General features: G+C 47.3%; 2 non-coding genes across 2 annotated transcripts; both read right to left on the bottom strand.

Annotated features, from left to right (window-relative positions):
- Positions 1-795: 795 nt before the first annotated feature.
- On the bottom strand, positions 796-959 carry LOC128045900 (U1 spliceosomal RNA). The gene has a single exon (XR_008199227.1). It is a non-coding gene; the product is annotated as a U1 spliceosomal RNA (small nuclear RNA).
- A 4,578-nt stretch (positions 960-5,537) lies between these two features.
- LOC128045899 (U1 spliceosomal RNA) lies at positions 5,538-5,701 on the bottom strand. The gene has a single exon (XR_008199226.1). It is a non-coding gene; the product is annotated as a U1 spliceosomal RNA (small nuclear RNA).
- Positions 5,702-12,334: the final 6,633 nt, after the last annotated feature.

The following is a 12,334-nucleotide window of genomic DNA, read 5'->3' as shown; positions in this document are numbered from 1 at the left end:
ATGGCTGCAATCACCATCTGCAGTGATTTTGGAGCCCAGAAAAATAAAGCCTGACGCTGTCTCCACGGGTTCCCCACCTATTTCCCGTGACGTGATGGGACCAGATGCCATGAACTTCGTTTTCTGAATGTTGTTGAGCTTTAAGCCCACTTTTTCACTCTCCTCTTTCACTTTCATCAAGAGGCTCTTTAGTTCCTCTTCACTCTCTGCCATAAGGGTGGTGTCATCTGCGTATCTGAGATTATTGATATTTCTCCCGGCAATCTTGATTCCGGCTTGTGCTTCCTCCAGCCCAGCGTTTCTCATGATGTACTCTGCATAGAAGTTAAACAAGCATACAGTTTCATACCATCACCGATTCAAACACGTGAATTTCACTAACGTCAGGGTGACGGAGAACTGCTAAAAAAAACCTAGCGCACTCTAGTTCAAATCTGCCGGAGATCAGACAAATCGGTAAAATTTAGTCTACAGTTCGCTTAGATAATTCTGCAGTTTCCCAACAACCCTGAAGAAATCATGTGGAAAACACGTTGAAAGCTGAACGTCCAAGGGCCATGTAAGGACAGCGTTGGGGCAGTCCTTTAGACCCAAACTCCAAACTCCAAACCCAACTAGCCAGCCCTAGCAAAAAACACTACTTCAACAGTCGCTGGGGAGAACAAACAGACGACTGCTTACTTTCTTGAAGTGAGTAACACTTAACTCACAGGCGAAGACCACCAGCGTATTACTCCATGAGACATTTTACAACGTTTAGAGAACCTTTAGTCTGTCTTTGCGACAAACGGAATACAGGGGAAAGCGCGAACGCAGTCCCCCACTACCACAAATTATGCAGTCGAGTTTCCCACATTTGGGGAAATCGCAGGGGTCAGCACATCCGGAGTGCAATGGATAAGCCTCGCCCTGGGAAAACCACCTTCGTGATCATGGTATCTCCCCTGCCAGGTAAGTATGAGTTGCCTGCCGGCCGCCCCACCGCAACCTCATACGCCCTGCACCGTACACACACGCTCACTTCCCTCCCCGCGTCCCCGAGCCTTCTTGGACCTTCCACACAAAGGATCCACGCACTTTCAAGCAAAAACTCCTCAGTTCTCTCCCACGCCACGGGAGACCAGATCGTGTTTAAGCGCCAGATGACGGACCAGCAGCCCCTGCGCTCGGATATCTACATACGACACGCCCCGTCCGTGACGTCACGGGGATCCCTCCAGCCCACGCCCCGCCCTAGTCCCCGCCTCCCTCCTCCCACGCCGTCCGGCCGGCCCAACCGGCCGCCGGGCGCCCTCTGGGGGAAGCGACGTCCGCCTCCCGCTCCTGTTCTCCCACCCCGCCGCGTGTTGCGACCCGGCGCGCTCGGCTGCCTGCCTAACTTTTGTCCTGCCCAGCCCCGGTCTGGCGGTCGGCTGAAACCTGTGCATCTTTTTTCAAATAACGGCGTTCGGTGGGGAGAACAGAACATTTAGCAGTCCAGGGGAAACCGGTGCCTTTCAAATCCAGTTGTCTTTGTGATGTAGTATTGTGTGTATGTCTAGTAAAACGCATTAGGCGTCACGACTGGCCGTGAACTCAGTTCCATTCGTGAAAATTGGGTCATTCATCAGAAATTTCATTCATTTTATTTCCAGCTTCAGGTGTGGTTTTGACACTGAACAGATTTTAACACCTGTCTGTATCCTCTGTCTTATTGAGACAGGCTGGGACCTGGGACCCTTTGCTGCAGTGTTTGCACCTGGACACACTGAGGCAGGAATTTAATGGGCCCCAGGGTGAGCAGCTGCAATCTATCCCCTGTAGACAGTTAACTCCAGGCTAAGAGCAGGGACTTCTCTAGTGATCCAGGGACTAACTCCATACTCCGGTTCAATCTCTGGTTAAGGAACTAGATCCCACATGGGACAACTAACAGTTTACATGCTGCAACTAAAGATCCTTCATGCCTAATAAATAAATATTTTGTATAAAGATAAGATGCTCCAAGATAAGGATATTAGGAGGAGCAAGGAGGAGCTGAGTCCTTATTGGATAGAAGATAGAGACCACCTATTTTGCATTCTTGAGGTCCAGGAGACCTTCACAGACTACACATGCCCAGAAAAGTTCCTCCCAGGTTAAAAAGGAGGGGAGGAGCCACCCCGTGATTGTCGGTGTCAACCTCCCAGGAGGCCTCTGTGCTACAACCCTTCTTAGCAAAAAATTTCACATGCATGTCAGGAAGGGCCCCCAGGAGAGGTCAGGTGTGGAAAAAGAGATGAGATAATTGGCCAAAATGGAAGAAATGCTCTATATAAGTGATTTGAATTGCCTGTCTGATGCACTGCTCCTCATTAAGGAAGACACCCACACCCTTTCCGAGTGTGCATCTCTGCCTTACTTCTGTCTTAAATAAGCTGTGTATCTACGTGCTCCCTGACTTGTGTTGTGGCTCTGATAATAAACTTTGTGCCTACTTTTACAGCTTTTGCCTCTTTGAGAAATTCATTTTTCAGTAGAGGCAAGAGCCAGGCCAACCGTGCTTCTAGCCCTAGCTCCTGATGGAATGGTGGCTAGGATTCCTGGTTTTCACACAGGCTACCCTGGTTCAATTCCTGGTCAGGGAACAAAGATCTTGCTTCAAGCCACCACTCACTGCTTCAAGCCACCACTCACTGCTTGTGTCCTCGAGATCAAAATGTCTCCTCCAGCAACAAAATGCAAAGAAACAATAGGGACTAAAAACAACTGCATGTATGCAGCTGGAGAAAATTATGGACAAGATACAAAAAGACCAAAAATTTCAAGCGTCATCTATGAAGAGCTGGTGGCAGAAAGAGGATCAGTTCCGTTCGGTTCAGTCGCTCAGTCGTGTCCGACTCTTTGCGACCCCATGGACTGCAGCACGCCAGGCTTCCCTGTCCATCACCAACTCCCGGAGCTTACTCAGACTCATGTCCATTGAGTCGGTGATGCCATCCAACCGTATCATCCTCTGTCACCCCCTTCTCCACCCGCCTTCAATCATTCCCAGCATCTGGGTCTTTTCAAATGAGTCAGTGCTTCGCATCAGGTGGCCAAAGTATTGGAGCTTCAGCTTCAGCATCAGTCCTTCCAAAGAATATTCAGGGCTGATTTCGTTTAGGATAGACTGGTTGGATCTCCTTGCTGTCCAAGGGACTCTAAAGAGTCATCTCCAACACCCCAGTTCAAAAGCTGAGAGCAAAAGCAGAATACTGCACGTTGCCCCTGCACACACCACCACCAAACTCACAGGCAAACCACCTAAGTCACCTTTAAAGCCTGACCCCTCTGTAACAGGAGGGAAAGGGGCAGGGCACAACTTTTGAAATAATGACATAGCCCAAGAACACAACACAAACCGGTTTTAGACTCAAATGGGACCAAGATGGCAGACAAGACTAGACCTTGGTCCTCAATCGGCAAGTGAAATGACACATCCAGAGGTGCCGTGACAGTTCCAAGGCACTGTTAAAACACCAAGGAGTGGGCGGTGGCCCAAATCCTGGAAATCCCCACCCCGTTCCCAAAAACAGTTGGAATAATCCTCCCACTCATTAGCATACAAAATTACCCAGCTTATAAAAACTAACCATGCCACACTTCCCGACCCCACCCTTCTTCTGCCATGGCCCACACACTGTCTGTGGAGTGTGCTTGCTTCTCTTGAGTCTGAATAAATCTACTTCTTACCTATCACTTTGTCTCTCACTGAATTCTTTCTGTGGAGACATCAAGAACCTGACCAGGTACCGTGGGTTTTGGCTGGGTTTGAGTCCCAAAGCAAAAACAACACCCAGTTGTGGATGTCACTACTGTTGGAAGTAAAGTCCAATGCTGTAAAGAGCAATACTGCACAGGAACCTGGAATGTTAGGTCTATGAATCAAGGCCAATTGGAAGCGGTCAAACAGGAGATGGCAAGCGTGAACATTGACATTTTAGGAATCAGCAAACTAAAATGGACTGGAGTGGGTGAATTTAACTCGGATGAGCATTGTATCTACTACTGTGGGCAAGAATCCCTTAGAAGAAATGGAGTAGCCATCATAGTCAATAAAAGAGTCCAAAATGCAGCACTTGGATGCAGTCTCAAAAACGACAGAATGATCTCCGTTCCTTTCCGAGGCAAACCATTCAATAGCACAGTAATCCATGTCTATGCCCCAATCAGTAATGCTGAAGATATTTCATATGTGAGCAAGGAAACCTCCCGTTGTTGGAGAGACAGAGTAGGATGTTCTGCTTTCACTTTCAGTGACCTAGATCCTCGATCTGCATCCTGTGTGCTTTCTGGTTAGTTTTCTTTGGACCTACCCTTAAGTATCACCCCACTCCCAGGCCCACTCCCAGCACCTCCTCCAATCTCAGAGGCTTCTTGGGGCTGAGCGGATCTGAGGGGAGTGCCGTCCCCGAGGCAGCCACGAGGGGGACGACAGTCCATCCCGCCATGGTCCTGCCTTCTCTGTTTGGCCCAGTGGTTTCTATTTGCCAGCAGGACTTTGTGAATCAGAAGTAAGCACAACACATCCTGAGAAAGGGGTTGGCAAATAGCCCACTAAACTGCCGACAACTTGGCCTGGTGTTTTCTTCTAAATTGTAGTTCAATGTTTTCAGTTAGGAAGAAAAGGAAAACCACTTTTGACCGAAAGGGGGCGGGGAGGGGAAAGGTACGAATTCTACTGCCATTTAAGGAGAAGGGATGTTAAGGAGGTTTCCTAGTTTGCCAGACTACTGAAGCATGTCAGGTGCACCATCGAGGCTGAAACAGAGGTTCTGCTTTCTGACTGGGAAGGTAACAGGAGAAGGCCTAGAGAGAAAAGGCAGGGGTGAAGAGAGAACTGGATCCAGAAATGCGAAGAAGAGGCCTGCTTGGGGTGGGAAGGGGTGAGTGGGATGGTATCTAAGCAGTATCTCCAGCGATGCCTAAGGCGTGTAGTAAGCAAGGCAGCTGACCACGCAAGAAATGAAGCCTCTGAAAGCAGGACACTGGTGGCGAAACCGGCTAGTGGCAGCCTCGCACAAAACAGGCCGACCAGAAGTCCGTCACGGGGCGCCTCCTGCATCCGACTTCGCGTGTTTGGCCCAGGTAAGGGCCTCTCTGGTTGGATCCTGCGCCCCAGGCAAGTCGAGATGAGCGAGCCTGCCATGAAATCAGCGGTAAACATACGTCAGATATCCGCACGCACGCGTAGCCCTGGGAGGGCTCCTGTTGCCATAAGACGGGAAAACAAACACATGTTTCTGAACCGGCAAAAGACCACTCTTCGTACTTCTTTCTCAAGCGCGACTGCGGCCGCTGGCGTCACTCTGAACTTTTGCCCCACGGTTCTGCCGGAGTCTTACAGAACAGAGACGGGCAAGCACTCCCGGCGCTAATTCCGGGATCCGAACTCAACAACAGAACAGCAGTGACTTTTAAACGTCTACTTGCTCCTGACTTCGCCTGATTGACTACGCAAACTCAGCAAGCTGGTCCCATGCAGGTGGCTATGAAACCACCCTCTTCCCGTTTCTATTTTTCCTGCACAGACAAACCAGGGGAAAGCGCGAACGCAGTCCCCCACTACCACAAATTATGCAGTCGAGTTTCCCACATTTGGGGAAATCGCAGGGGTCAGCACATCCGGAGTGCAATGGATAAGCCTCGCCCTGGGAAAACCACCTTCGTGATCATGGTATCTCCCCTGCCAGGTAAGTATGAGTTGCCTGCCGGCCGCCCCACCGCAACCTCATACGCCCTGCACCGTACACACACGCTCACTTCCCTCCCCGCGTCCCCGAGCCTTCTTGGACCTTCCACACAAAGGATCCACGCACTTTCAAGCAAAAACTCCTCAGTTCTCTCCCACGCCACGGGAGACCAGATCGTGTTTAAGCGCCAGATGACGGACCAGCAGCCCCTGCGCTCGGATATCTACATACGACACGCCCCGTCCGTGACGTCACGGGGATCCCTCCAGCCCACGCCCCGCCCTAGTCCCCGCCTCCCTCCTCCCACGCCGTCCGGCCGGCCCAACCGGCCGCCGGGCGCCCTCTGGGGGAAGCGACGTCCGCCTCCCGCTCCTGTTCTCCCACCCCGCCGCGTGTTGCGACCCGGCGCGCTCGGCTGCCTGCCTAACTTTTGTCCTGCCCAGCCCCGGTCTGGCGGTCGGCTGAAACCTGTGCATCTTTTTTCAAATAACGGCGTTCGGTGGGGAGAACAGAACATTTAGCAGTCCAGGGGAAACCGGTGCCTTTCAAATCCAGTTGTCTTTGTGATGTAGTATTGTGTGTATGTCTAGTAAAACGCATTAGGCGTCACGACTGGCCGTGAACTCAGTTCCATTCGTGAAAATTGGGTCATTCATCAGAAATTTCATTCATTTTATTTCCAGCTTCAGGTGTGGTTTTGACACTGAACAGATTTTAACACCTGTCTGTATCCTCTGTCTTATTGAGACAGGCTGGGACCTGGGACCCTTTGCTGCAAATGTTTGCACCTGGACACACTGAGGCAGAAAATCCATGCGCCCCACCTGAGCAGCTGGAATCTGTCTCCTGTGGACAGATACTCCAGACTAAGGACGGGGGCTTCCCTAGTGGTCCACTGGCCAAGATTCCACCGTTCCCAATGCCTGGGGCCGGAGCTGGATCCCTGGTCAAGGAACTAGATCCCACCTGGGACAACTAAGAGTTTTCATGCTGCAACTAAATATCTGCTGCTACTGCTGCTAAGTCGCTTCAGTCGTGTCCGACTCTGTGCGACCCCATAGAGGGCAGCCCACCAGGCTCCCGGGTCCCTGGGATGCTCCAGGCAAGAACACTGGAGTGGGTTGCCATTTCCTTCTCCAATGCATGAAAGTGAAAAGTGAAAGGGAAGCCGCTCAGTCGTGTCCGACTCTTCGCGACCCCCTGGACTGCAGCCTACCAGGCTCCCTCCATCCGTGGGATTTTCAAGGCAAGAGTACTGGAGTGGGTTGCCATTGCCTTCTCCAACTAAATATCCCATGTATCTAAAAAAAAAAAAAAAAATTTTTTTTTTTTAAAGCTTCTTTACGATAAGGATATCAAGGAGGAGCAAGGAAGAGCTGAGTCCCGCTTGGATAGAAATAAAGAGACCACATATTTTGTATTTTTGAGGTCAAAGAGATCTTTGCAGGCTATCCATGCGTACAAAGCTTTTTCCTGGGTCAAAAAGGAGGTAGACGGAGCCACCCCTTAATAGGTGGTGTTAACCTCCCCCTAGGCCTCTGCGCTGTCGGACACGACTGAGCGACTTCACTTTGACTTTTCACTTTCATGCATTGGAGAAGGAAATGGCAACCCACTCCAGTATTCTTGCCTAGAGAATCCCAGGGATGGGGGAGCCCGGTGGGATCGCACAGAGTCAGACACGACTGAAGCGACTTAGCAGCAGCAGCAGCAGCAGGCCTCTGTGCTACAATCCCTCTTGGCACAAAGATGCACATGCACGTCAGGAAGAGCCCAAGGACAGGTCAGGTGTGGAAAAAGAAATGAGATACTCATCCAAAGGTAAGCAAAGACCCGGAAGAAAGGTCCTATATAAGTGATTTGAATCACCTCTCTGATGCACTCCTTCTCGTTAAGGAGGACACACACACCCTTCCTCTCTGAGTGTATATCTCTGCCTTGCTTCTGTCTTAAACAAACTGTGTATCTGTGTGCTCTCCAACTTGTGCTGTGGCTCTAATAATAAACTTTGTACCTGTCTTTTCAGCTTTTGTCGCTTTAAGAAATTCAGTTTTCCGTGAAGGCGCTAGTCAGGCCAAGTTTGCTTCTAGCCCTAGCTCTTGATGGACTGGTGGCCAGGATTCCTGGTTTTCACACAGGCTACCCTGGTCCAATTCTTGGACAGGCAACAAAGATCTTGCTTCAGGCCACCACTCACTGCTGTGTTCTTGAGATCCAAATGTCTTCTCCAGCAACAAAATACAAAGAAACAATAGGGGACAAAAAATAACTGCATGTATGCCGTTGGTAGAAATTGTGGACAACAAGATACAAAAAGACCAAAATCCCAACTGTCATCTCTGAAGAGCTGGTGCCAGAAACAGGGTCCCCCGGAGCAAAAGCAGGGTACTGTACATTCCCCCTGCACACGACACCAGGAAACACGCAGGCAAACCGCCTGAGCCAGTCCTATAGCCTGACCCCTCCACCCACCCCTATCCTCACCCCGTGGAAGGAACCAGCACACCACCCCTCCACCCCCCCACCCCCAGGGCAAACAAGGGAACCTGTTACTTGTTTTGCTGCAGCAGGGATCCCAATAAAGCCTTACCTGAGTTTCTAGTCTGTCCTCTTATCAATTTCTATCGATTAAGGAAGGCTAAGGGGGTGGTTTAGTCGCTAACTCGTGTCTGACTCTTGTGACCCCGTGGACTGTAGCCTGCCAGGCTCCTCTGTCCATGGGATTCTCCAGGCAAGAATACTGGAGAGGGTTGCCATTTCCTTCTCCAGGGGATCTTGCCCACCCAGGAATCGAACCCGGGTCTCCTAAGAATCCTTGATAAATAGATAAGCTGAAAGCCATCAAACAGCCAGTCTGGACTGGTTGATCTGGTGAAGATGACTAATCAGGTAAATATTTTTGGCTATGTGTGGATGCTCCAAAACTTCTTGAATGTTTAGTAGTGAAATGAATGTGCCCAATTTCCATGTGTCATACCTGCCAGAGTCCTCCCTTTGACACCTCTGAGATAGCTAAGCCTAATGGAACTACTTTCCTCATCAGGATTTCTCAATTTCACATACCACCCTTTTCCTTGGCTTATAATTATTTTTCTCTTCCGTAATTATTTATTCATTTTATTTTTGACTGCTGGGTCTCGCTGCTGCGCATAGGCGTCTCTCTAGTTGTGGCAATCAGGGGCCCCTCCGGAGTTGCAATGCTCCGGCTTCTCTCCGCGGTAACGTCTCTTGCTACAGGGCACAGGCTCTAGGCTAGCGGGCTCCGTAGGTGTGGCACCCAACACATGGAACATTCCCTTACAAGAGATGAAACCTGTGTCCCTGCATCGGTCGGCAGATTCTTAACTATAATTATCATGATTAATTATTCTTAAAATAACACGACATTTTCTCTTTCACACAGTATTAACAGTTGAAGGTCAACTTAAGATAATGATTGTGAGCAGCATATAAATAAGTAATCAGCTATCTGATAGTGAAGGAAAGCCAAAAGTCTGAGGACAGCAAAAATAGCCCAATAGATATTTCGCCTTTACTTTGCCTCCCAGCCCAGGCCAAAAGAAAAGAATAAGTATCACCATCACATTAGCCATAACCAAGTGGCTTTAAATGTTTGACAAAATGAGGAATAACATGTGTAAAGTACAAAGAGCATACGCTTCCAAAACAATTACCGGTGTACACCAACCTGAATAACTAGTGAAGCATCACCAAAGATCTAAGGTATGATGAATCACCAGACCACGAAAGGCTTCCTCATGAGGTCCATGAAAGAGCTCAGAGTAATCACATACACACACACCCCTCCGAAGAACTGGGTTTGTTTTTTGGGGAAGGAGGGGTATTGGGCCTGGCTTCTTTCACTCAGCGTAACGTCTGTGAGATTTAACCGTAGTTTTCGGGTAGTTCTTTGTCTCTGTGTGTGTTCCTTGGAAGAATATATCTCAGTATACTTATCCAGTTGAGGATGTTCTGAAATGGCACGATACGAACATTCTTGTATGACTTTTCAAGGACATACACGTTTCTCTAGGGCAGCCCATTCCAATAAAATCATGCCACGGTTGACCTTTAGAATAAAACTTTTAGGATTTTCTCCCCAACAAAGTGGGTTGATTCAGAAGTAGCAGGGGAATCACAAAGCAGGACAAGCAAACTACGGCAAAAGCACAGGCAGATGGCACACAAAGGAGAAGAAGGAACGTTCTTCGAGAGAGAAAGAGAAAGAAGCTGAGAGGACTTGTTTTGAAGCAAAGGACACTGGCGAAAAGGGAAAGATCAGGGTGGTGACAGTTTCTTATTGGCCGAGTTGCTGATATCTTGCAGGAGATACAAGGTACATCTTTTTCTGTCCGGGCCTATAACTGATTGTTCTTTCCTATTGATGATTCTTCTGTTTAGGTCTATGATTGACCATTCTTCCTGTATTTGAACTCGAGTGGTAATCCACGAGACCTCCCACTTCTGGTCTCCTGACTCAGTTTTAGTGAGGTTTCCCTTTATTAGCATTACACCAGTCACCTGGAATTTAAAGTTTTCAATTACAACCTAATTTAAAAGTTTGTGAGACTGACTGCGTTAAAAAGAAAAAAAAAAAAAAACTCATCATCACCACGTGTGACACTAGAAACACTACAAGTGTTCAGTAGTTACCTGTGACTTGTACCTGTCGCATTGGACAGCAGAGGTCACATATATAGCGGAGACAAAAGTACGATTTCTGGGCCACGGCACGTGATAGTGTACGTACGACCCTTAGCTGATGCTGCCAAATTCCTCTCCAACTTTGTTGACCTTACTAACACTCCTTTTAGAAATGAAAAAGAATTTACAGTGCTCTCCGTCCTGTGAAATTTTGGTGTTGTTTGCCTTCTTACTTTTCTTTCTTGAGTTTATTGAGGTGTAATCTACATAGTAAAGTCTGCCAACATTAGACTATCTTACACTCTTTACTATGATATCATATCTCTGCAAAGCTGGATTTTGGTAGTTGCTATGATAGAAAGCAAGTGCCATGCAAAAAAATGGATGCCTAATAAGAAATAAGGTGACGCTTCGAAAAAGTTTGAGAAGCTGTGCAGCGCACAACATTAAGGTTATGATTCTGACGTGTCAGAGCACTAAAAACAACAAACCACTGCACCGAACTTTCGTCGGGGGAACACGTAGTAATATGCCCGGCATCAGCCATATACGAACAAGATATAGAAATATCTGTAAACAACAACAGCATTCCCCAACTAAAGCGGTATTTCTGCTGTCAGCCAATCTACCAGGAAATTAGGGCAAACGGGAAGGACAAAGAGAGAACAAACTTGCAGCCAACGAAAGATGATTCATTCGTTAAATCAATTTAATATAGTCAAAGGATTAAGGTTAACTATAGATCACGAATCTGTCATTTAAGCAGACACATGTTGGAACATGAGAATGTTGGAACCATATATTGGTGTATATATGGAATCATATATTACAGGACACCTAAAAATATACGCCAAACACTGTAGGGGGAATGATTGAGTCCTCTGGTGTCTAGAATTGTAGCTATTCATTACCCTTTAAAGATATTAGTATATTCAATATACTTCAAGACATAAATGTAAACTTTTAGAAGTTTAAATACTCATTGGCTATGTTGGCTTATCTGAGCAGTACAACCAGCATGGGAAACTTAGGAAGTCCAATGTAATTCAGATGTACAATTTTCAACCTAAATAAACCCAAGGCTTAAATACTAAAACATTATACCACCATTATTTTCTACACCTTTATAAGATAACCTGAAAATACATATAGAGTTGGTGTTAGACCAAAATGAGAAAAAACAATGTAATTTTTCTGAGTCGCTTCCATTAAAAAAAAAAAAAAGAGTAAATGTTTTGAAGGCCATTATGTAAATTACTTAAGTTGTTTAAAAATATTAAGAATAATCTGTTATCAGTTTCATTCCTTCATGGTTGCTGTTCCAAGTAATCAAGACCATTTACTCAATCTAGAGTTAAATGTTTTTTTTTTCCCCTTGTCACAAATTTAGCAACAAAATTTTCCTTATATAAATACCACATGGAAGCATAAACAGTAGAGTATTTTCCCCAGAAATTCTTCATTTTTTAATTTTACATTTATGGAACCGATTATCACTTTCCTTAAGAGGAGTGACACCTTTAAATTTTGAGAGGCCTAACTTGTCTGTTCTCCCCAGAGTGAGAGAAAGTGTATTGACTTGTTTCTGAGAAAATGTATTTAAACAGGGGGAAAAAATACTTCAAAGCAGTGGGCCTTGCTTGACTGCCCTGGGGGTACGGTGGATAGGAATCTGCCTGCTGCCAGTGGAGGGGAAACAGGTCCGACCCCTGGTCTGGGAAGATTCCACATGCCGCAGAGCAAGTAAAACCCTCGAGCCACCGCTCCCAAGCCTGCGTGCTGCCACTACTGAAGCCCATGCACCTAGACTCTGTGCTCTGAAACAGGAGAAGCCACCGCAACGAGAAGCCTGCACACTCCAACTAGAGAGAACCCACACAAAGCAACTAATACAGGGCAGCCAAAAATAAATAAAATAAATAAAATTTTTGAACAATTAGCCAGCCTTATTTATGGTGAAAGCAGAGTCAATGATGTTTATTAACAACACTTACCAG

Source organism: Budorcas taxicolor, chromosome 3, assembly GCF_023091745.1.
Source record: "Budorcas taxicolor isolate Tak-1 chromosome 3, Takin1.1, whole genome shotgun sequence".
Taxonomy (NCBI): Eukaryota; Metazoa; Chordata; class Mammalia; order Artiodactyla; family Bovidae; genus Budorcas; species Budorcas taxicolor.
The sequence above is the reverse complement of the archived record's forward strand: the minus strand, read 5'-3'. Positions and strand labels throughout refer to the sequence as shown.